General features: G+C 40.8%; 1 protein-coding gene and 1 pseudogene across 5 annotated transcripts in view; both read left to right on the plus strand.

Moving 5' to 3' along the window:
• SYTL4 (synaptotagmin like 4) overlaps positions 1-24,827 on the plus strand; it is a 169,523-nt gene that overhangs the window by 25,478 nt on the left and 119,218 nt on the right. The gene's annotated exons all lie outside the window — the stretch shown is intronic.
• Positions 18,156-21,735, plus strand: LOC136793432 (uncharacterized; annotated as a pseudogene).

Genomic DNA, 24,827 nt, shown 5'->3' on the forward strand with positions numbered 1-24,827 from the left:
TAGTTGTCTATAGTTGTCTCTTATGATCCTTTTTATTTCATAAATTTTAAATTGAATGATGAAATCTCACACCATTCCACTCTGTCCCACCTGGAATCCCCAATCATTGACATAATCTGCTCCTGACACACAACCACAGACCTCTCTTCATCTCATCATGTAGGTATTATATTACCTCACATCATCACAAGAAGAAGCGTGAGTACAGTACAATAAGATATTTTGAGAGAGAGAAAGCACATTCATATAATTTTTATTATAGTATATTGTTAGAATTGTTCCATTTTATTATGAGTTATTGTTAATGTCTTATTATATCTAATTTATGAAATAAATTTTATCATAGGTATGTATACATAGGAAAAAACATAGTATATATATATGCTTCTATACTGTGCAGTTTCAGACATCCACTGGGGATCTTGGAACATATCCTCCATGGGTAAGGGGGGACTGCTGTATAGCTGTCCTTGCTTTTGGTTTCCATTTGAATGGAATATCTTATTCCAGGCCTTCTCTTTAATCGATATATGTCCTTAAAGTTGAAGTCAGTCTCTTGCAATCATCTATAGTTGAGTCTTGGTTTGTTTGTTTTTTTAATTTGTTCAGCCACTCTTGGTCTTCTGATTGGAGAGTTTAGTTTACATTTAGAGTAATTACTGATATGTACGGTCTTATTACATTTTTAATTGGTTTCTGGCTATTTGTAGTTCATTTATTCCTTTCTTCTCTTTATCTCTTCTTTTGTAGTTTGATGACTTTCTATTTTTAAATTTTTATTGAGTTGTATTTGACATATAACACTGTGTAAGTTTAAGGTATACAATATATTGATTTGATACATTTATTTTGCAGTATGATTACCATTGTACCATTAACACCTCTACTGCATCACATAGTTATCATTTCTTCTAATATTGGGAACAATTAAGATTAGTTCCTTAGCAAATTTAATGTTTAATACAGTTTTGTTGTCTATAATCACTGTACTGTGTATAGGTCTCTAGGAATTATTTATCTCTTTGAAAGTATTTACTCTTAAATGACATCTCTCCCATTCTCCCATCCCCCAATGCCTGGTAAATACCATTTTATTTTCTGCTACTATGAGTTTGGGTTTTTTAGATTCCACATATAAGAGATATCATAGATTATTTGTCTTTCTCTGTTTGACTTATCTCACTTAGCATGATGTCCTTAAGGTCCATCCATGTTGTTGCAAAGAGCAGAATTTCCTTTTTTCATCACTGAGCAGTAGGCCATTGCATCTATACATATCACATCTTCTTTATCCTTTCATCCATTAATGGGCAGTCAGTTTGTTTCCATATCTTGGCTATTGTAAATAATGATGCAGTAAACATAGGAGTTCATATATCTCTTGTTAACCTGCTTTCATTCCTTTGGATATATACTGAGAAGTGGAATTGCTGGATAATATGTTAGTTCTATTTTTAATTTTCTGAGGAATCTCCATACTTTTCTCCATACTGGCTGAACCAGCTTACAGATCCCACCAGCATTGCACAAGGGTTCCCTTTTCTCCACATCCTTGCCAACACTTGTTATCTCTTGTCTTCCTGATGACTTCTAGTCTTACAGGTGTGAGGTGATATCTCATTGTAGCTTTGATTTACTTTTCTCTGATGCTTAGTGATGTTGAGCACCTTTTCATTTGCCTGTTGGCCATTTGGGTTTCTTTTTTGAAAAAATGTCTATTTAGTTCTTATGCCCATTTATGCCCATTATGGATTTTTTAATCATTGAGTTGTATGTATTGTATAAGTTCTTTATATATTTTTGATATTACTCCCTTATCTGATACATGGTTTGCAAATATTTTTTCTCATTCTGTAAGTTGCCTTTTCATTTTGTTGATCATTTCTTTTGCTGTGCAGAAGCTTTTTAGTTTAATGTAGTCCCACTTTTTGATTTTTGCTTTTGTTGCTTGTGCTTTTGGTGCCACATCAAAAAAAGCATTGCCAAGACCAATGTCAGGGAGCTTCTTCCCTGTGTTTTCTTCTAGGATGCTTTAGGTCTTATGTTTAAATCTTTGATCCATTTCAAGTTAATTTTTGTAAGTGGTGTAAGATAGGGGTCCAGTTTCATTTTTCTGCATGTGGTTATCCAGTTTTTCTGACAGCATTTGTCAAAGGGACTATCCTTTCCCTACTGGATGTTTCTGGCTTCCTTATCAAATATTAGTTGACTGTATATACAAGGGTTTAATTATGAGCTCTCTATTCTGTTCCATTGGTCTATGTGTCTATTTTTATGCCAATACCATGCAGTTTAACAAAAGAGCAAAGACAGCTCAATGGACCAAAAATAGTTTTTTCAACAAATGGTGTTGAAATCACTGAGCATCCATATGCAAAAAAAAAGGCTTCCCTGGTGGCACAGTGGTTGAGAGTCCGCCTGCCGATGCAGGGGATACGGGTTCGTGCCCCGGTCTGGGAAGATCCCACATGCCGCGGAGTGGCTGGACCCGTGAGCTATGGCCGCTGAGCCTGCGCGTCCGGAGCCTGTGCTCCGCAACGGGAGAGGCCACAACAGTGAGAGGCCCGCGTACTGCAAAAAAAAAAAAAAAAATCATATGCAAAAAAAAGAATCTAGATGCAGACTTTATACCCTTCACAAAAACAACTCAAAATAGATTAGAGACCTAAATGTAAAAAAGTGTAAAACTTTGACAATATAACATTGGAGAATACCTAGATGACTTTGGCTTTGGCAGTGGTTTTTTAGATGCAACACCAAAGGCACAGTCTATGAAAAAATGGATTGATAAACTGAACTTAATTAAATGGATTGATAAACTGAACTTAATTAAACTTAAAATTTTCTGCTCTACAAAAGACTGTCAAGAAAATGAAAAGACAAACCACTGCCTGGGAGATAATATTTGTAGAAGACATACCTAATAAAGGGACTGTTATCAAAATATGCAAAGAACTCTTAAAACTCAACAATAAGAAAATAACACAATTAAAACATGGCCAAGAGGCCTTAGCAGACCCCTACCAAAGAAGATATATAGGTAGAAATGAAGCATATGGAAAAGTATTCCACATCATATATCCTAAGGGAAATGAAAACTGAAACAAAAATGAGATACCACTATACACCTATTAGAATGACCAAAATCCAGGACACTGACAACACCAGATGCTAGCAAGGATGTGGAGGAACAAAAACTCTCATTCATTGCTGGTGGGAACACAAAGTGGTACAGCCACTTTAGAAGACAATTTGGCAGTTTCTTACAAAAGTAAACATACTCTTACCATATGATCCAGCAATCATGCTCCTTGGTATTTATCTAAAGGAGTTGAAAGCTTATGTCCACACAAAAACTTGCACTTGGATGTTTATATCAGCTTTATTCTTTTTTTTTTTCAAAACGAACAACTTTTTATTGAAGGGTAGTTGATTTACAATGTAGTATTAGTCAGGTGTTCAGCAAAGTGATTCATATATATATATATATATATATATATATACACATACATATGTATTCTTTTCAGTTTCCTTTCCATTATAGGTTATTAAAAGATACTGATTTTAGTTCCCTGTGCCATACAGTAAATCCTTGTTGTTTATCTATTTTATATATAGTAGTGTTAATCTGTTAATTCCAAACTCCTAATTTGTCCCTCCCCACTCCTTTCCCCCTTGGTAACCATAAGTTTGTTTCTATGTCCAAGATTCTATTTCTGTTTTGTAAATAAGTTCATTTGTATACTTTTTTAAGATTCCACATATAAGTGATATCATATGATATTTGCCTTTCTCTGTCTGACTTCACTTCACATGTTAATCTCTAGGTCCATCCATGTTGCTGCAAATGGCATTATTTTATTCTCTTTTATGGCTGAGTAATATACTATCGTGTGTCTCTGTGTGTGTGGGTATATATATATATATATATATACACACACACACACACGCACACACATATATACATGCATACACACCATATCTTCTTTATCCATTCATCTGTTGATGGATATTTAGGTCACTTCCATGTCTTGGCTGTATATCAGGTTTCTTCTTTTTTTTTTTAACAGTACGTGGGCCTCTCACTGCTGTGGCCTCTCCCGTTGCAGAGCACAGACTCCGGACACGCAGGCCCAGCAGCCATGGCTCATGGGCCCAGCCGCTCCGCGGCACGTGGGATCCTCCCAGACCAGGGCATGAACCCATATCCCCTGCATCGGCAGGCAGACTCTCAACCACTGCACCACCAGGGAAGCCCTCAGGTTTATTCTTAATTGCCCAAACTTGGAAACAACAAAGATGTCCTTCTGTAGGAGAATGGATAAATAAAATGTGGTACATCCAGACAATGGAATATCACTAAATATTCCTAAAAAGTGCTTAAAAAAAGAGCTATCAAGCCATGAAAAGTCATGGAGGAAACTTAAATGTGTATTACTATGTGAATGAAGTCCATCTGAAAAGGTTACATACTATATGATTCCAACTTTGTGACATTCTGGAAAAGGGAAAACTATGAAAACAGTATAAAGATCAGTTGTTGTCAGGGATTAGGGAGGAAGAGGGGTGAATGGGCAGAGTACAGAGGAATTTTAGTGCATTGAAACAACTCTGTATGATTCCATAATGGTAGATACATGACATTATACATTTGTCTAAACCCATGGAATGTACATCAAAATTGAATGCTAATGTAAACTATGGACTCTGGGTGATAATAATTTGTCCATGTAGGTTCATCAGTTGTAGCAAATGTACCACTCTCGTGGAGGATGTTTTTATTTGGGAAGGCTTTTCATGTGCAGGGGCAAGGGGTATATAGGAAGTCTCTGTATCTTCTACTCAATTTTACTTGAGCCTAAAAACTGCTTTGAAAAATAAAGTCTATTAAAAAGTATAAGACAGGGTCTTCCCTGGTGGCGCAGTGGTTGAGGGTCCGTCTGCCGATGCAGGGGACATGGGTTCGTGCCTCAGTCCGGGAAGATCCCACATGCTGTGTAGCGGCTGGGCCCGTGAGCCATGGCCGCTGAGCCTGTGCGTCCAGAGCCTGTGCTCTGCAACGGGAGAGGCCACGGCAGTGAGAGGCCCGCGTACTGCAAAAAAAAAAAAAAAAAAAAAAAAGTATAAGACATACTTGAAAGAAGTTAGGTAATATCTACATAAATGAATGACATCCCATGTACATAGATTGGAATATTTAAGATTTTAAGATGACTGTGCTCCCCAAATTCATCTATAGATTCAATGGAATTCCTATAAAAATCCCATCTGTTTTATGGCATAAACTGTAAAGCCAATGTTAAAATTCATATGGAAATACAAAGAACCCAGAATAACCAACAATCTTGAAAAAGAACAAAGTTGGAGAATTCACACTTTCCAATTTCAAAATTTACGTAAAACTACGGTGATCAAGATAGTATGGTACTGCAGTAATTATATAAGGATAGACATACACATCAATGGAATTCAATGAGAGTCCAGAAAAATAACCCCTAACATTTATGATCTATTGAAATTCATCAATAGTTCCAAGACAATTCAGTGGGGAAGGAGCAGTCTTTCCAACTAATGGTGCTGGAGTTACTGTATATCCACATGCAAAAGAATGAATTGGGATCCTTACATCAGATAATGCACAAATGTTAACTCAGAATGGATCATAGACCTTAATATAAGGGATGAAATGTATAAAGAAGTCTTCATGACTGGATTAGGCAATGGTTTAGTATACATGACACCAAAAGCATAATGACAAAAGAATAGAATACATAAATTGGAGTTATCAAAATTAAAAACTTTTGGGATTCAAAGGATACTATGAATAAGGTGAAAAGACAACCCACAAAATAGGAGAAAATATATTTAAATCTTATATCTGATGAGGGATTTATATCAAAAATATAAAAAATTCTTGCAACTCAATAATTAAAAGACAGTCCATTTGAAAATGGGCAAAGATTGAATATTCGCCAAAGGAAATTTGCAAATGACCAATAAGGATATGGAAAGATGGTCAATATAAACAGTCCCTAAAGAAATGCAAATCAAAACCACATTGAGAGGGCTTCCCTGGTGGCGCAGTGGTTGGGAGTCCGCCTGTCAACAAAGGGGACTCAGGTTCGAGCCCTGGTCTGGGAAGATCCCACATGCTGCGGAGCAACTGGGCCCAGTCACCACAACTACTGAAGCCCGCATGCCCAGAGCCCATGCTCCACAACAAGAGAAGCCACTGCAATGTGAAGCTTGTGCACCACAAGGAAGAGTAGCCCCCACTCGCCACAACTAAAGAAAGCCTGTGTGCGGCAACAAAGACCCAACACAGCCAAAAATAAATAAATAAAAATTTTAAAAAACACGCTGAGAGATTGATCAAGATGGCGGAGCAGGAGAACATGGAGCTCGCCTCCCCACACAAACACATCAAAAATACATTTACATGTGGAACAATTCTCACTGAAAACTAGAAACTGCCAGAAAGACTTATGTACAACCAGGGCTGTAAGAAAGATCCACAGATAATCAGATAGGAAGGGAAGAGAAGTGGTCAGGTCAGGACAAGTGTCCCTGGGAGGGCACTCAGAGGAAAAGGGAGACTCCATGGGTGGAGATTCACCCTGGGAAGTGAGTGGGTCAAGTCACAGATTGGATGCCCCAGTCCTGGGGTCCTACGCAGGGGAGATGAGCACCCTTGACTGATTGGGACCATTGGAACTAACAGGGGGGCTAGGGAAGCCTGGACTCCACTCCTGAGGCATGCATATGTGCTGGCTTGCCCCTGAGGCAGGGCAGAGAGGCCAGAGTAAGGACTCCTCAAGTGGCTGCCAGTTTGCTGCGACTGCTTCAGCAAGTGCCCCAGCCTGAGCCATGTGAATGCTCCAGCCACCCCCTTACTCCACATTGCAGTACAGGACTGGATTTAGGGCTGAAGGATGCAGAAGTGACTCAGTCCCAGGGCAGTGTTTGGGTGGGACGGCAGTGGCCATTGTTGGCGCTTATTCAAGCAGCACATCAGAAGCAGCCCAGAACTCTTGACAGTGGCCAGTCCACCACAGCTTACCCCCAGATACATGCTGAGAGTCCACACGGGACCCCCTGCCCTGTGGTGTGGCTCCACAATAGGGCAGGGGTGGCAAAAGCTAGGGGGAGTGATTGGCTGTGAGGGACAAAGGGGACTTGGACCCAATACTCCATGTGAGCAGAGTGAGGGAAACAATGTGGATACCTGCACAGGTAGTGCATCAGAGACAGCTTGGACCATTGTTTGTGGCTGACATGAGCTGAAAGCACTAGTAGGCCCCCTTTGCTTCAGCACTCCTCCTCCTCTGGGTCAAGGGTCCCAATGCTGGGAAGGGAGAGCACACACTTAAGGGAACAGAGCCAGCTTGGGCCTGACCCTCAGGACTTCTGCTCCAGCAACTTGGGAGCAGACCCTGCCCCTGATAGGGCAGTGATGGCCACTGAACAGAGGGGAAACCCTACCTCACACCTGGCTCCAGCACGAGCACCTTCATCTCCAGCCCCACCTCCTACCAAGGTGATAGCTGCCAGCACACCCTGAGGAAAGTCATAACTTGCATCCACGTCAAATCCAGCTCTCCCACCAAAGGCATTGGACGCAGGTAGCCTGCATAAGGATGCTCCCACATGAGGACACCCCTTTACGACCACAATAGGTAACTGTTTCACCTAAACTCATAGAGGCAGAGAAAGTTAAGCAAAAGGAAAAGGCAGAGGAACTGGTTTCAACTGAAAAAGCAAGAGAAAACCCTGAAAAAGAAAATAATGAAAAACAATTTACCAGATAAAGAATTTATAGCAATTGTAGTAAGAATGTTAATTAGGAGAAAGATGAACACAGAATTTTAACAAGGAACTAGAATATATAAAAAAGACCCAATCAGAAATGAGGAATTCAATAACAAAAAACACCCTAGAAGGAATGAATAACAGACTAAATGAAGCAGAAGAGCACATAAGTGATCTGGAAGTTAGAATAATGGAAATCATCCAACCAGAATGTCAAACAGAAAAACAAGTTAAAAAAGAACAGTTTAAGAGATCTTTTGAGATAACATTAAGCATACCAACACATTATTGGGGTCCCAGAAGGAGAAGAGAGAGGAAGAAGGGGATCAAAAATGTATTTGAGGGCTTCCCTGGTGGCGCAGTGGTTGAGAGTCCGCCTGCCGATGCAGGAAACACGGGTTCGTGCCCTGGTCCGGGAGGATCCCACGTGCCGCGGAGCGGCTAAGCCCGTGAGCCATGGCCGCTAGGCCTGTGCGTCCGGAGCCTGTGCTCCGCAACGGGAGAGGCCACAACAGTGAGAGGCCCGCATACCGGAAAAAAAAAAAAAAAAAAAATGTATTTGAGGAAATTATCACTAAAAACTTCCCAAACCTGAAGACAGAAATAGATATTGAGGTATAGCAAGCACAGAGGGTCCCAAACAAGATGAACCCAAACAGATCCCACACCAAGACATACCACAATTAAAATGGCAAAAGAGGGGCTTCCCTGGTGGTGCAGTGGTTGAGAGTCTGCCTGCCAATGCAGGGGACACGGGTTCGAGCCCTGGTCTGGGAAGATCCCACGTGCTGCAGAGCAACTAGGCCCATGAGCCACAACAACTGAGCCTGCGCGTCTGGAGCTTGTGCTCCGCAACAAGAGAGGCTGTGACAGTGAGAGGCCCGCACACCACGATGAAGAGTGGCCCCCACTTGCCGCAACTAGAGAAAGCCCTCGCACAGAAACGAAGACCCAACACAGCCAAAAATAAATAAATAAATAAATAAAATAAAATGGCAAAAGAGAATTTTAAAGGCAGCAAGAGAAAAAGAGTCATATACAAGGGAATCCCCATAAAGCTATCAGTTAATATCTCTGCAGAAACTTTGCAGGCCAGAAGGAAGTGGCATGATATATTCAAAGTGCTGAGGGAAAAAACCTGCAACCTAGGATACTCTACTCAGCAAGCTCATTGTTTAGAATAGAAGGAGAACTCAAACAAGCAAAAGCTAAAAGAATTCAGCAATACTAAACATACCCTAAAAGAAATGTTGAAGGGTCTTCTCTAAATGGAAAAGAAGAATCTGTAGGAAAAGGAAAATCCCACTAGGAAAAGCAAATATATAGTAAGAACTGAAGATCATTTAAAGAAGCCAGCATGTAGATTAAAAAACAAAAAGTTGTAAAAGCAACTATAACTACAATAAACCGTAAAGGGATATGCATGAAGATGTAAAATATGACATCAGAAACAAAATGTGGGGGAGGGGAGTAAAAAATGTAGATCTTTTAGAATGTGTTTGAACTTAAATGACTACCAGTTTAAAAGAAGTATATGTAGTTGTCAATATATATGAACCCCATGGTAACCACAAATTAAAAACCTACAATAGATACACAAAAACTAAAAAGAGAGGAACACATACCATTGAAGAGAATTATCAAAATAATGAATGTAGACACAGAATTTACACCTTTCACAAAAAGTAACTCAAAATGGGTAATAGACCTAAATAATTTGGTTCTGTTGTTTCTGGAATTGGCTTTCTAATGTGATCAGATTTAACGACACTGATGACTCTATTTACAGTAGTAAAGAGAACATAAATAGTCCATGATGGGAACTGTTTATAGAGATACACAAATTATATACTCCTAATCAACCACTTATAAGAAGCAAGAGGCTAAGTGACTCAGTGAATGATACTTTTCAACGTTTTTTGAAGATTAATGAATTAAATGATGTTGTTGGTTGCTTCTAATGTTGCTAGACAAAGTGGTGTAAGAAAAGGATAAGCTAAGGGATTTGAATACCTACTTCGAGTGTCATGTAAATGACCTAAGAGCTTCTCTGTGTGCCTTGAAGAAGAGTCTTATCTCCTGTAGAAGTAGAGCTAAAATTGCTGAAAATCAAACACAGCACTTCACCTTGTAATTGGCTGAGTTACAACACAAATTTAACTCAGCCTAGCAGAGTATCTATTGTTAAAGTGAAGGCATTGATTAGGAAATAATGGGATCCTGCAAATTGGGATGGAAATGGGTGGGAAGATGCTGATGAAGCTGGAGACGTTGAGCCCCTAAATACTGATAAATCTTCTTTGCCAGTGGAAGAGGACTCCCCATCTTCAGTGGAATTGACCTCCTTACCCCCAGCTGAGTTGATATCCTCAGCCCCAGGAAAAGTGTCTTCCCCAACTATAGAAAAAGTGGCCGCCTTACCCCTACTGGCAGCAGCATCTCCACTCCCAGTTTCCCCTCCCACAGTGGTATGGTCCTCTCCACCTGTCTATGGGGATTAACATAGCATTGCTTGAGGAAATGGTAATTGCCTCCCTTTAGGCAGTTGCCATACAAGATCATGGTGAGACCACTCAGGATCCACTCCCATCACCCTTCTTTTCTTCTAGACCTATAACTATACTCAGGTCCCAGCAGGCCTCTAAAGATGAGGTACAAAGTGTGATCCATGAGGGAGTGCACTACACTCCAAATGAACTAATTGAGTTTTCTAATTTATATAAGTAGAAATCTGGGGAAATTGTACAAATGTATACTAAGAATGTAGGGTAATTGTGGAAGGAACATTAAGTTGGATCAGGCCAAATTTACTGATACAGGCTCATGTTGGTTTGCAACCTTGGGAGTCCCTGGGTGAAATTTGAAACTGGCCCCCATACTTGGAGTACAAGGAGAGACCCAAGAAAGAGACCACTCCAGATTGGTAGGTGGCAGTTTTAATAAGCAAGGGAGCTTACATATGAGGTTTATCTCGGGTAGTCACAAGACAAGTGGATCTCTGCACCCACCAACCAGCATCTTAAAAGTTTAGTCACGTGCACAGTCCAGATTGTCTCAACAATACGTTACTCTCTCAAGGCTGCATCCTTGAAACAGCTCATAGTGTGGGAATGGTGGGCAGAATGTACATTCCAAGGACAGGGGAATGGGTAAGCAGCCATCGATTGCCCAGGTCCAGCTTGCAGGTCAACTGGAGGTCAAGTCCTCTCAATAACCTCCTCTAATACTTCATCCCTGGTGACCAGCTCTTACAATCTTACACATCCCCCTCTTCTGCAGTGTCTCTTAAGTAATCAGCGAAGAGTTTTAATACCATGGACGTGGCTCGATTGGTAGCTCTCTGGCTACATTGGAGGTAGACGCCTCAGCAACAGTATAAGCACATGCAAGAGAAAACACAGATAAAGATAATGATTCTCAATATAAGTAACAATTTTTTCCCACCAAGAACCCCATGATCCAAAACATTGATTTACTAAGTCCCCTAGTGAGATTGGATCACTCAGAGCATTCACTTGTGTCCTCATGAGATTTAATAAAGATGATACATTAGTAGACTCATCAGGTATGAACATAGAACATTCTTTTTGGGTAAAGGCATAGGTGCCTCCTTGTGAGGCAGTAATACCGTCCAAGGCCATCCTATTTTAGAGGATGTTTTTTCTCTTTAGATATTTGTCAGTGTTCAGTAAAGAAGGGCTTTGCTGGCTATCATTTAAGTCTTGTTTGGTGAATCTAGTAAGGGATTCTATGTGTGCTATAATGTCCTCTAGGCTAATGTTAGGAATAAAAACAATGGCCAAACGACCCTGGCAGTGGAAACTGTGCCCATCCAGTGACTGGACACCACAGGAAAGGGGCAGCAGAAGTCTAAGGTTGGAAAGACAGATATTTAGCAGGAACTTGTATGGGAAGTCTTCTCATGTAAGAATAACACGTTGTCTGATATGTAGATGTTAACATGACTGCAGCTTTAGGAATCTGACCTGGTTGTGCATACCATACACGTTGCCAGGGGAGGCAGCACTGTCAGGCATGAGGAGATAGACGGGGGTGGGATATGCTGACCAGGACTTCCACCTTCTCCCCTCTTTCGATGGTGCGTGTTCCATTCCAGGTATGTTGTGCTTCAGTAGGTCTGACTTGCAGTAGGACGGTGGGATCCCAGTGGAGATTGAGTAGTTCTCCTTCATCCAGAGGTGCAAAGTAACTCACCCATCCTGGTGGGATGATTGGGATTTGCAACATTGCAAATTTCAGTAGATAATACTTTCCCTAGGTGTAATGGGGCTTGGTGTTCTCAGCAGCATAGCATGTTGATCCATGATAAGAGTCAAGCAGTAGTTGTTGTCCATGACTTCCATACCTTTTTATACCTTCACAGTGTTGGGTGTATCAACCAGTCTGGCATATGGGGAAACAGGTCCTACTGTTTGATCTTTCAAATGTAATAAAGCCTGGGACCATACTTTAGTCCATTCAGCCAAGGTCATTTTACCTGTTAGTAATTTAATCTGCTGTTTAATATTCCATTTTTCCTTTCTGCCAACACTGCTGCTTGTGGGCTATAGGGAAGATGGAACCTCCACTGAATGTCATGTACTTTTGCCAGTCTTGCATACCATGACATTTGAAATGTGAACCCCCAGTTACTGTCTGTTCTATGAAGGTGTCTGTACATGGTACTCAGCTTCTCTATCTCCTAATGGTGGCAGCCTAGTTTGCATGGCAACAATGGAAAGCTTGGGTTAGGCCAGATGCAGTGTCCACACAAACCAAAGTGTATTTAGAATCTTCAGTGAGATAGAGGAGGGTAATATAATCAATGTGCCAGTGCCTCACCGATTGGGAACTCTTGTGGATGGCCCCAGACTCCTTTGGCAGTTGCCTTGGCTGTTGTTTAAAACAAACAGGACATGTTGTTGCTGCATTAGCCAAGTCACTGTATTCCAAGGACAATCTGGCATCCTTGGTAATATGCCATCACACCTGAGTGCTACAGTGGCCACTCTTTCTATGCACCCGGTCTGCTGTGGAAGACAGTGAGGACTGCCTCAGTCTCTTGCAGATGAACTTCAATGTCTTTCTACATATCCTGACTCCATGAGGGCTTATTTGTGATTATTCATCCCTTGGTTTCCCATTGTCCAAGACATAAGGTTAAACCCTTTGGAACGGCTCAACTGTCAGTACAAAGGGCTAATAGCCAGGGCTCATGAGTAATCACCAGCCACATTGTTGAGTTCAGCACATAGGCTGCTATGGTTCATTCTTGTTTCCATCCAGATGGTGTCAGTTTGGGCTGAATAGCCACTGAAATGCGTGTGGGCAGGTTGCCCTGACTAGATCCATCTGTACACCAGGCATTAGTGGGAATTTCTTCTACTACCTCTCTACAGGACCCAGGGGCCACCATAGGAATAAGGGCAGAGGCATTTGAAGGATCTACATGTTCCACAGGCCTAGTAGCACCTGCATTTCCAGAGACAGTGGGCTGATGGACAGGGTGCTCCTCTGCTGCATACAGGCATGCAACTTAGTCAAAATAGGAGTTTGAGCAATAACAGAGGTGAGTTGATAGAACATGTTCTCAACCCAACTCTTCATGGGAAGGGAAGTACTTACCATAATATGCTGTTAATTAAAGCTGTCTGGTCATATCTGATTCTATGCACATTTTAAAATATGACATTCCAATCAAAGCCTTGGTAATATAACCAAGTTTCCAATTGTGTCCTGTTTCAATGAAAACAGGTTCTTATTGAACTTATGCAGATAAGTATGTTGCCATAAAATAAGACGACTCGCCAAGAGTTTCTGAGTCCTGGAGAGATCAGGTAGGGAGAAAAAGATAAACATTTCATCTTTGTTTACAAAGGTATATGTTAGCAAATTGCTAATAACTTGAGAAAAGAGATAAAGATTATCTTAAATACGGAAAAACAAAGTGTAAAAGAACCAACATTTCAAACAAAAACGCGTAAAAATTATAATCATCCTCATAAGTTCATTTAGTCCAATATAATTAATTCTTGTTGATCTTGATCTTTGGTTAGCAGTTTCATAAATTCATCCTTTTTTTCCTTAGAGTTCTGTGAATTCTTATTCAGTTCAGTGGTATAATCTTCTTTATCAGAAGCCTGTATGTGTCAGTCTTTTCATGAATCTCCTTGAATATGAAGCACTTTTGCAGGAATACTTTTGCAAAAGCATCAGAGTAAAAAAATAACTGTCTGTAAATGACAAAAGACTTCAAAATGGCCATGGTTAAAGATCTGATGAGAGTTCATTGTAATGCAATTGACAGGGGAATTTGGTTATTTCTGTAACATCATTTTAAAAATAACTAGAATTATTGTTGACAGAGGTCATTGAGAGGACGTGACCACTGGTTGACCCATGAGCTGGACCTGGGCAATCAGAGGCTACTCACCTCTTCCTTGTCCTTGGAATGTACATTCTATTCACTGTTCCAACACTAGGAGCCATTTTCAAGGATGCAGACTTGAAAGAGAAATATTGTTGAGGCCATCTGGACTGTGTATGTGACTGAACCTAGTTAATGCCTCTATATAAACTTTTAAGATTCTGGTGGACTGGTGCAGAGATTTACTCATTTTGCAGCTGCCCAAGACAAGCCTTGTATATAAGTTTCGTTGCTTATTAGAACTGCTACCTACCAATTTGGAGTGCTCTATCTCTTTCTTCAGTGTCTCCTTACCCTCTGTTTATGGGCACCAGTTTTTGAACCAACAGTTGGTGAGCCGGCTAGTAGACCTGAGAAATGGGTCTTGGTAAAGAGGCATCTGTGGGGGAAAAGAGGTATCTTGAGTTGGTCAAGACTTCTGTGTGGCCAGGGGTGGACCATATGTTAGATGCTTGTGGATCACTGCTTGAGTACAGGGACCTCCTGAAAATGTTGGCTGGTTTGACACGCTTGTTTGGAAACTACACATAGTGCACTGTGGCAAACAAAGAAAACAAATGGCTTCTGCAGTGGGCTGGTCTCTACTGTGGTCAGTAGAGTAATTTAACATATCAAATTTAACACATCAAATAAGTCTAATTAGCTTAATCTCTCTCTCTCTCTCTCTTTTTATTTTTGGCTGCATTGGGTCTTTGTTGCTGCACGCGGGCTTCCTCTAGTTGCGGCGATCAGGGGCTGCTCTTTGTTGCAGTGCACAGGCTTCTCATTGCGGTGGCTTCTCTTGTTGCAGAACACAGGCTCTAGGTATGTGGGCTTCAGTAGTTGTGGCACGTGGGCTCAGTAGTTGTGGTTCATGGGCTCTAGAGCGCAGGCTCAGTAGTTGTGGTGCACGGACTTAGTTGCTCTGCAGCATGTGGGATCTTCCCGGACCAGGGATTGAACCCTTGTCCCCTGCATTGGCCTGCAGATTCTTAACCACTGCACCACCAGGGAAGTCCCTAATATCTCTCTTTTATCAGGAGAGAGGACAAATCTTTCAGATGTTCCAGGGACCCTCTGGAAAATTCTAAAGTTAGTTTGAAGTCAGAAAGACTTCATTTAGAATTTGATTTTGGGGAAGTTTATCAAAAAAGGTTTTAAAAGACTTGCTTAAATAGGATTATAGGTCACTGTGAAATAATATTTAGTTATCTATTTAGCCAAAGTGGCAATTAAGGACTTTGAAGGCAAAATCAGAAAGTTACATAGTCATAAAAAATCTTAGTTCTTTTAACAGAGAAGACTCAGTTTTCTTAAGTAATGAAAGAACTGATAAAGACAACATGAAGCACAGAAAATTATTTTGATAAAACACAGAATCTTTGTTTTCTAGGTAGATTACTTAAAAGGTAAAGAAAACTTTTCATAATCTTATCAAGAACAACCCAGTAGTTCAAGGAAACTTTGTTCTTCTCAAAGATGAAAGAAAATTAAATTTTAGTTTTACCTAAATACAATAATTGATATTAAAGTTTTCTTTCTTTACCAATTAAATAGAGCTCTTTTATAAATTAATTTTGACAATACCATTCGGGTGTAGAAATATATATAACAGGTAAAAATAGACATACAAAAGCATACAGACAGATACAGAGACCATATAGCTTTCATTTCAAAATTTTAGCCATGAATCAGGTACAGCAATTCAAAACTCACTAGTTTATAAATATTAGTTGAATCCAAATGTGACTGGCAGACATAACAAGTTTAGCCACTCAAATGGATAAAACTTTTTACTAATATTTCTGGAGAAGACTTTTAAGATTTGTATTTGCCCTTGACCAATAATCATATAGAGGCTGTGGACTGATTTTGGGCAGCGGAGCTTCTATAGCAGTATGTGTTTTAAAAAGCCTCTTCTGCCGCCTTTTTCCCCCTTCCAGTCTTGAGCAATCCTGGGCAGTGTTTTAGTTAGCTCCTGGGTTATTTACATTTAAAAGACATTATAAGACTTACAACTTCAATGGGCAGAGAAAGAATGCAAGTTTTTCTCTTAGGAGTTTTGGGGTATATTTCTCTATTATCAGAAATCTGGATAATTACTATTTAAATTTTTCATTTGTATTAGGGGTCAGATGGTGTATGGCGCTACGTCTGTTTAATTGTCAATAACCACAACATTCTCCCCTTTGTTCTCCTCACTTTCCCAGGGATTCCACATCTTAGTGTCTCAGGCTTTGACTCACACCCTAATCTGCAGCAGCTTGTGCCCTCCTAGCTTTTCAAAACGGGCATGCTATTGTCTTCAACTTATTATCCTGCTCTGCCCCAAAGCTAGCAGAGCAGTGAACAATCACACATCCTTCTCTACCCTCAGCTCTTCTTCCAGCTGTCTAACTTGAGCTTCAGCTCCTAGTTGGGCATCAGTGGCCAGATGAAGTGCCAACAGTAGAGACCAACCAACCCACTGTTGCAGCCATTTGTTTCCCTTCTTTGCTGCAGTGCACTGTGTGTGGTTCCTCAAACAAACACATTAAACCAGCCAGTGTTTTGGGGATGTCCCTGTAGTCATGCAGCAGTCCACAGACATCTAACTGTGTACCACCCCTGCCCACAAAGAGGTCAATGGCCAACTGAGGATTTCCCCTATGGATGCCTCTTTCCCAAGACGCATTTCTTCCGTCTTCTGGCTGGCTTGCCAACTGTTGGTTTGCAATTCTTTGGAGTTCCCTGGGTGATATTCAAAACTAGCCCCCATTTAACAGTGGGCAAGGAGAGACCAAAGAAAGAGGCAGAGCACTGCAGATTGGTAGATTATGGTTTTAATAAACAAAGGAACCTATATATGAGGCTTGTCTTGGATGGTCGCAAGATGAGTAGTTCTCCACATCAACCTGCCTTAATGGGGGTCAGTCACATACACAGTCCAGATAGTCTCAGCAACACATGAACAGAACGTACATCCTGAGGTCAGCAGAGTGGGGTAAGGAGCCTCTGATTTCCTGGGCCAGGTCATGGGTCAGCCAGTGCTCACATCCTCTCAATTACCTCCTCTAACAGCTCACTAAGCAGAGATTCTGTATTTAATGTAGCTGAGGAAGTTAGAAAGGCCTCTAATTGGTTGGTTATCTGACTGAAACATGGACAAAAAATTTCTCTCAGTATGTGAATTGGAAATGCCTGACCTCCTTTGGTTTAATGTAGAGGAAGGGGTTCAGAGATTTAGAAAGATTGGAATGTTAGAGTGGATTTGTCATTTAAGACCTACTCATCCACACTGGGAGTGTCTAGAACAGGGGTCCGCAACCCCCAGGCCTTGGACCAGTATCTGTCTGCAGCCCATTAGGAACCAGGCCACACAGCAGGAGGTGAGTGGCAGGCGGGCAAGCAGAGCTTCATCTGTGGCTCTCCATCACTCACATAACCGCCTGAACCATCCCTCCCCAACCCCATCCGTGGAAAAATTGTCTTCCACAAAACTGGTCCCTGGTGCCAAAAAGGTTGGGGACCGCTGGTCTAGAAGGCATACCTTTCACCAATACCTTGAGAAATAATTTGGTGAGTGGAGTCCTAGCATCCTTGAAGATCTCCATGATTGTTCATCTCTGTAAGTGAGACATTACCGTGGGAACTGCAGTCACTCAATGGAAAAACCTAAATGCAGTAGGAGTAATTTGATCCTGGCGTGGCAGGGGCCAAGTGGCAGCATTCAATCACCAAAGGGAAGGTGGGTGTGGTTACCATAATGGACAGCAGAGACAAAGCAGCAGTCAGAATAGTCTGATTCATGCAGACTTACGGTGATGGCTAGTTAATTATAGTGTTCTAAAAAGTGAAATAAATAGGAAGCTTACTAGATTTTCACTTGATCTGTATAAGCAGAAAAGTTCTAGATCAAGTGAACAAAAATCTAACTCAAATCATAAAAACAGAGAGTCACAGCCCTTTGATCAATTCCAAGACTTAAGACAGTTTGTAGACTTAGAACCCCTTGAATGAAGGGGGGGTTGGGTCCCCTTGAAGAAGGATCCCAGTACACGAGTGAAATTTATACTGTTAATTTCTCCCAAAGGGACCTGCAGCCTTTTACCAGAGTAACTGTACATTGAGAAAAAGGAAATAATCAGACCTTTCAGGGACTACTGGCCACTGGATCTGAACTAGCACTGATTCTAGGAGACCTGAAGCACCACTGTGGCCCTCCAGTCAGAGTAGGGGCTTATTAAGGTCAGGTAATCAATGGAGTTTTAGCTCAGGTGTACCTCACAGTGAGTGTAGTAGCTCCCCAAATCCATCCTGTGGTTATTTCTTTCATTCCAGCATGCATAATTGGAATAGATATATATAGCAGCTGGAAGAATCCCCACATTGGTTCCCTGATCTGTTGAGTGTGGGCTGTTATGGTGGGAAAGGCCAAATGGAAGCCATTGGAATTTCCTCTACCTACAAAAGTAATAATAAAAAATAATACCACTTTCCTGGAGGGATTGCAGAGATTAGTGCTACCATCAAGGACTTGGAAGATGCAGGGGTGGTGATTTCCACCACATCCCCCTTCAACTCTATTTGATCAATGTAGAAGACAGATGGATCTTGGAGAATGACAGTGGATTATCACAAGCTTAACCAGGTAGTAATTCCAATTGCAGGTGCTGTACCAAATGTGGTTTCATTGCTTGAGCAAATTAACACATCATCTGGTACCTGGCATGCAGCTGTTGATCTGGCAAATGTTCTTTTTCTCCATACCTGTCCATAAGGCCCACCAGAAGCAATTTGCTTTCAGCTGGAAAGACCAGCAGTATACCTTCACTGTCCTACGTTGGAAGTATATCAACTCTCCAGTTCTGTGTCTTAATTTAGTTCACAGAAATCTTGATTGCCTTTCCCTTTGACGAGGTATCACAATGATCCATTACATTGATGACATTATTCTGATTGGACCTAGTGAGTGAGAAGTAGCAACTAATCTAGACTTATTGGTGAAACAGTTGCATGTCACAGGGTGGGAAATAAACCCAACTACAATTCAGAGGCCTTCTACCTCAGTGAAATTTCTAGGGATCCAGTGGTATGGGGCATGTCAAGACATTTCTTCTAAGGTGAAGGATAGGTTGTTGTATTTGGCCCCTCCTACAACCAAGAAAGTAGCACAATGCTTAACTGGTCTCTTTGGATTTGGTGGCAACATATTCTTCATTTGGGTGTGTTATCCTAGCCCATTTACTGAGTGACCTGAAAAGTTGATAGTTTTGAGTGATATCCAGAACAAGAGAAGGCTCTAAAACAGGTTTGGGCTTTTGTGCAAGCTGTTATGCCACTTGGGCTACATGATCTAGCAGATCCAGTGGTGCTTGAAGTGGCAGTGTCAGATCGAGTTAGTGTTTGGAGCCTTTGGCAAGCCCCTGTGAGATGAATTACAGCATAGACCCTTAGGATTTTGGAGCAACGCCCTGCCCTCATCTGTAGATAACTACTCTCCTTTTGCGAATCAGCTCTTGGCTTCCAACTGGGCCTTGGAGAATAAACACTTGACCATGGGCAACAAAGTTACCATCAAACCTGAGCTGCCCCTCATGAACTGGGTGTTATCTGATCCACCAAGCCATAAAGTTAGGCATGCACAGCAACACTCCATCATCAAATGAAAGTAGTTTATATATGATCAGGACTGGGTAGGCCCTAAAGGCACAGGTAAATTACCTGAAGAAGTGGCCCCAAATGCCTATGGTCCCCACTCCTGCTACACTGCCTTCTCTTTCCCAGCCTGTATTGTGGCCTCATTGGGAGTTCCTACAATCAGTTGACAGAGAAAGAAAAGACTTGGGCCTGGTTTACAGATGGTTTTACAAGATATGCAGGCACCATCTGGAAGTGGACAGCTGCCGCATTACAGTGCATCTCTGGGACATCCCTGAGGGACAGTGGTGAAGGGGGGTCCTCTTGGTGGGCAGAACTTCAGGCAGTGCACCTGGTTGTTCACTTTGCTTAGAAGGAAAAATGACCAGATGTGTGATTATATACCAATTCATGGGCTGTGGCCAATGGTTTGGATAGATGGTCTGGGACTTGGAAGGAACATGATTTAAAAATTGGTGACAAAGAAATTTAGGGAAGAGGTATGTAGATAGACTTCTCTTAATGGGAAAAAGACATGAAAATATTTGTGTCCCATGTGAATGCTCACCAAAAGGTGACCTCAGAAGAGGAAGATTTTAATAATCAAGTAGATAGGATGACCCATTCTGTCAGTACCATTCAGCCTCTTTTGCTAGCCACCCCTGTCATTGCCCAATGGGTTCATGAACAAAGTGGCCATGGTGGCAGGGATGGTGGTTTTACCTGGGCTCAGCAACATGGACTTCCATTCACCAAGTATGATCTGGCTACAGCCACTGCTGAGTGCCCAATCTGCCAGCAGTGGAAACCAACACTGAGCCCCTGATACGGCACCATTCCCTAGCATGATCAGCTAGCTAGCTGGTGGCAGGTTGATTGCATTGGACTTCTCCCATCATGGAAGGGGCAGTGTTTGTCCTTATTGGAATAGACACTTACTCTGGATATAGATTTTCCTTCCCTTCATGTAATGCTTTTTCCAAAACTACCATCTGTGGACTTAATAGAATGTCTTATCCCCCGTCATGATATTTCACAGAGCATTGCTTCTGATCAAGAACAATCCTTTACAATAAAAGAAGTGTGACAGTGGGCACAAGGTCATGGAATTCACTTGTCTTACCATGTCTCCACCATCCTAAAGCAGCTTGCTTAATAGAACAGTGGTATGACCTTTTGAAGATTTAGTTACAGCACCAGCTAGGTGGCAGTACCTTGCAGGGCTGGGGCAAGTTTCTCCAGAAAGCTGTATATGCACTTAATTAGTATCCACTATATGGTGCTGTTTCTCGAGTAGCCAGGATTTACAGGTCCAGGAATCAAGCAGGTGGAAATGAAAGTGCACCAGTCACTATTATCCGTAGTGACCCACTAGCTTCCTGTTTTCGTGGCTTTATTTTCTGCTGGCCTAGAGGTCTTAGTGTCAGAAGGAGGAAAGCTTCTATCAGGAGACATAACAATGATTCCATTGAACTGGAAGTTAAGACTGCCACCCTGCCTCTTTGGGCTCTTCATGCCTCTGAATCAACAGGCAAAAAAATGAGTTATGGTGTTATCTGGGGTGATCGATCCTGACTATCAAGGAGAAATTGGACTACTACTACATGGTGGAAGTGAGGAAGAGTGTGTCTGGAATACAGGAGATGCCTTAGGGCATCTCTTAGTATTACCATGCCTTGTGGTCAAAGTCAATGGAAAACTACAACAAACCAATCCAAGCAAGACTACTAATGGGCCAGACCCTTCAGGAATGAAAGTTAGGGTTACTCTGCCAGCTAAAGAACAATGACCAGCTGAGGTGCTTGCTGAAGGCAAAGGGAATACAGGATGTGTAGCAGAAGAATTGTAATTATAAATACCAGCTACAACCACACCACCAGTTACAGAAATGAGGACTATAATTGTCATCAGTATTTCCTCCTTATTTTGTTATACATATGCTTGTGTGTATATATATACATAAACTAAGCAAATATCTTTGTTTTATTTCCTTTCTTATTCTCTTATCATATAAGAAAAGCTGTATTGACTTTACATCAGTAATTGAGTATTGCTAATTTTACATCATAGTATTTAAGTTATAGGATATAAGGAGAAGAGTAAGCATCACTCAAGTACCCTTCCTCCTCTTCTGGGGAACAGATTAGTGCATTTTCAGTTGTTTGTATGATAGCTGTATCATGTCAGTTGGAACTATGACCTTGTTATTGTCTTTATTTGGAGATCCAGTATGGTTTAAGGAGATATGTATGGGTACCAAGCTGACAAGGGGTGGAGTTATGATGGTTAATTTTATGTGTCAGCATGATTGGGCTAAGGGCTGTCCAGAAAGCTGATAAAACATTATTTCTGGGTATGTCTGTGAGGGTTGTTAAAAAATAAAATTCAACTGAGTAAATCTGAAGATCTAATTGTACTTTTTCAAAGATTCATGAATCAAGCAGCATCTCATCTAGCAAACAGAAAGGAGCTCTGAGGAGCTGCACAAAATGGAAGACTTTTATAGACAGAAGGGGACAGGAAAAGGAAGTTTCTAGCCAAGAGTGGACTGTCTCAGGCAAAATCACCTTCCTGTGGGGGACAAAAATGGCCTATTGAGTGGATTACCTCACTAGTGCTGACCAGGTAATTCCAGATTGACTTGTTACAGGTCACATTCTTGGGAGAGGCTGAAATTGCAATTAGATTAGGTATTAAGTCTTGGTTTGCTGATGTGGGGCTTAGCATAAGTGACTCCATTTGAGGCCTATTGTTTCTTTTTTAACAGGGTGTTCCCAGAAGAGATTCACATTTGAATTGGTAGATTGAGTAAAGAGGATCACCCTCACTAATGTGGGTGGACATCATCCAATCCATTGAGAGCCTGAATAGAACAACCAGGCAGGAGAAGGGCAAATTTACTCTCTTTACTTGACCTTGGACATCCATCTTCTCCTACCCTTGTACACAGGCATTCCTAGTTCTTGGGCCTTTATAGACTCAGACTGGAACTTACACCATCAGTCCCCCAAATGTCAGGCCTTTGGACTCAGACTGAATTACACCATGACCTTTCCTGGTTCTCCAGCTTGCAGTGGCAGATCTTGGGATTTCTTGGCCTCCTTAATCACGTTGGCCAATTCCTATAAGTCTCCACTTCTTTATATCTATGTCTATATCCATGTTATTGATTCTGTTTCTCTGAAGAACCCTGTCTAATGCAATATGGAATCTAAAATAGTCAAAGTCATAGAAGCAGAGAATAGTCTGGTGGTTACCAGGGGCTAGGGTAAGGGGGAAATAGGGAGATGGGAAAAGGGTACAAAGTTTCAGTTATGCAAGATAAATAAGTCTTAGAGAACTAGTGCATGGCATGAAGACTATAGTTAGCAATACTGTATTGTAAACTTGAAATTTGCTAAGAGGTGTCCTCACCACACACATAAAAAAGTAATTATATTAGATGATGGATATGTTAATTAGCTTGACTGTGGTGATAATTTCACAATGTGTGTGTGTGTGTATATATATATATATACATCAAATTGTATGCCTTAAATATATATATAATTTTTATTTGTGAATTATACCTCATTAAAGCTGAAACAAACAGAAATAAAAATGTCCAGATTGGATGGAAAGAAGTAAAAATATGTATATATTGTATCTCTTATATACACCCTACACACAATTAGTACTAATAAATGAATTCAGAAACATTTCAGGAAACATCAATGTAAAAAATCAGTTATATTTCTATATGCTAGAAATTAACAATCCAAAAATAATAACTTTACTTAGAATAACATCAAAAAGAATAAAATACTTAGCAATAAATTTAACCAAAGAAATGCATGTCTTGTATACTGAAAATTGGAAAATATCATTGAATGAAATTAAATAAATGGAAAGACATTCCATGTTTATGGATTAGAGGGCTTAATATTGTTAACATGATAATACTTTCCAGAATAATCTACAAATCCAATTCAATCCCAATCCAAATTCCAGCTGCTTTTATTTCCTCCAGCATTAATAATCTAAACTTAAAATTCATATGAAAATTCAAGGGACCCAGAATAGCCAAAAGAATCTTGGAAAAGAGCAACAAAGTTGAAGGACTCACATTTCCCTATTTCATGACTTACTACAAAGCTACAGTAATTAGAGCAGTGTGATACTGGCATGAAGATAGGTATATAGATTAATGAAATAAAATTGAGAGTCCAGAAATAAAACAGTACACCTATGGTCATTTGACTTTCAATAAATGTACTAAGACAATTCAATGGAAAAAAACAGTTTTGTCAACAAATCTTGCTGGAACAACTGGACCCCTGTCTCATACCATATGTAAAAATTAACTCAAAGTGTATCAGAGACCTATATGTAAGAGCTAGAACTATAAAATTATGACAAGAAAGCATAGGTGTACATCTTCCTGTACTCAGATTAGGCCATTTTAAAAAATAAAAGCAACAAAAGGAAATAGAGATAAAGTATACTTCATCAAAAATTTTTAAAAGTTGCTTCAGGGCTTCTCTGGTGGCGCAGTGGTTGAGAATCCGCCTGCTGATGCAGGGGACACGGGTTCGTGCCCCGGTCCGGGAAGATCATACATGCCGCGGAGCGGCTGGGCCCGTGAGCCATGGCTGCTGAGCCTGCGCGTCCGGAGCCTGTGCTCCGCAACGGGAGAGGCCACAACAGTGAGAGGCCCAAATAAAAGTTGCTTCAAATGACACTATCAATAAAGTGAAAAATAAATTCACAAAAGGGAGAAAATATTTGTGTCATATATTTGATGAGTCTATTATCCAGAATATATGAACTCTTACATGAGTGTAAGAGTTCTTACAACTTAAAGTAAAAAGACATATGAGCCAACTTAAAAATGGACAACGGATTTGAGTAGACATTTCTCCAAAGAAGGTAGATAAATGGCCAATAAGCACTTGAAAATTGCTCAACATCCTCAGTCATTAGAGAAATACAAATCCAAACAACAGTGAGGTTC

This window comes from Kogia breviceps, chromosome X (assembly GCF_026419965.1).
Source record: "Kogia breviceps isolate mKogBre1 chromosome X, mKogBre1 haplotype 1, whole genome shotgun sequence".
NCBI lineage: Eukaryota > Metazoa > Chordata > Mammalia > Artiodactyla > Physeteridae > Kogia > Kogia breviceps.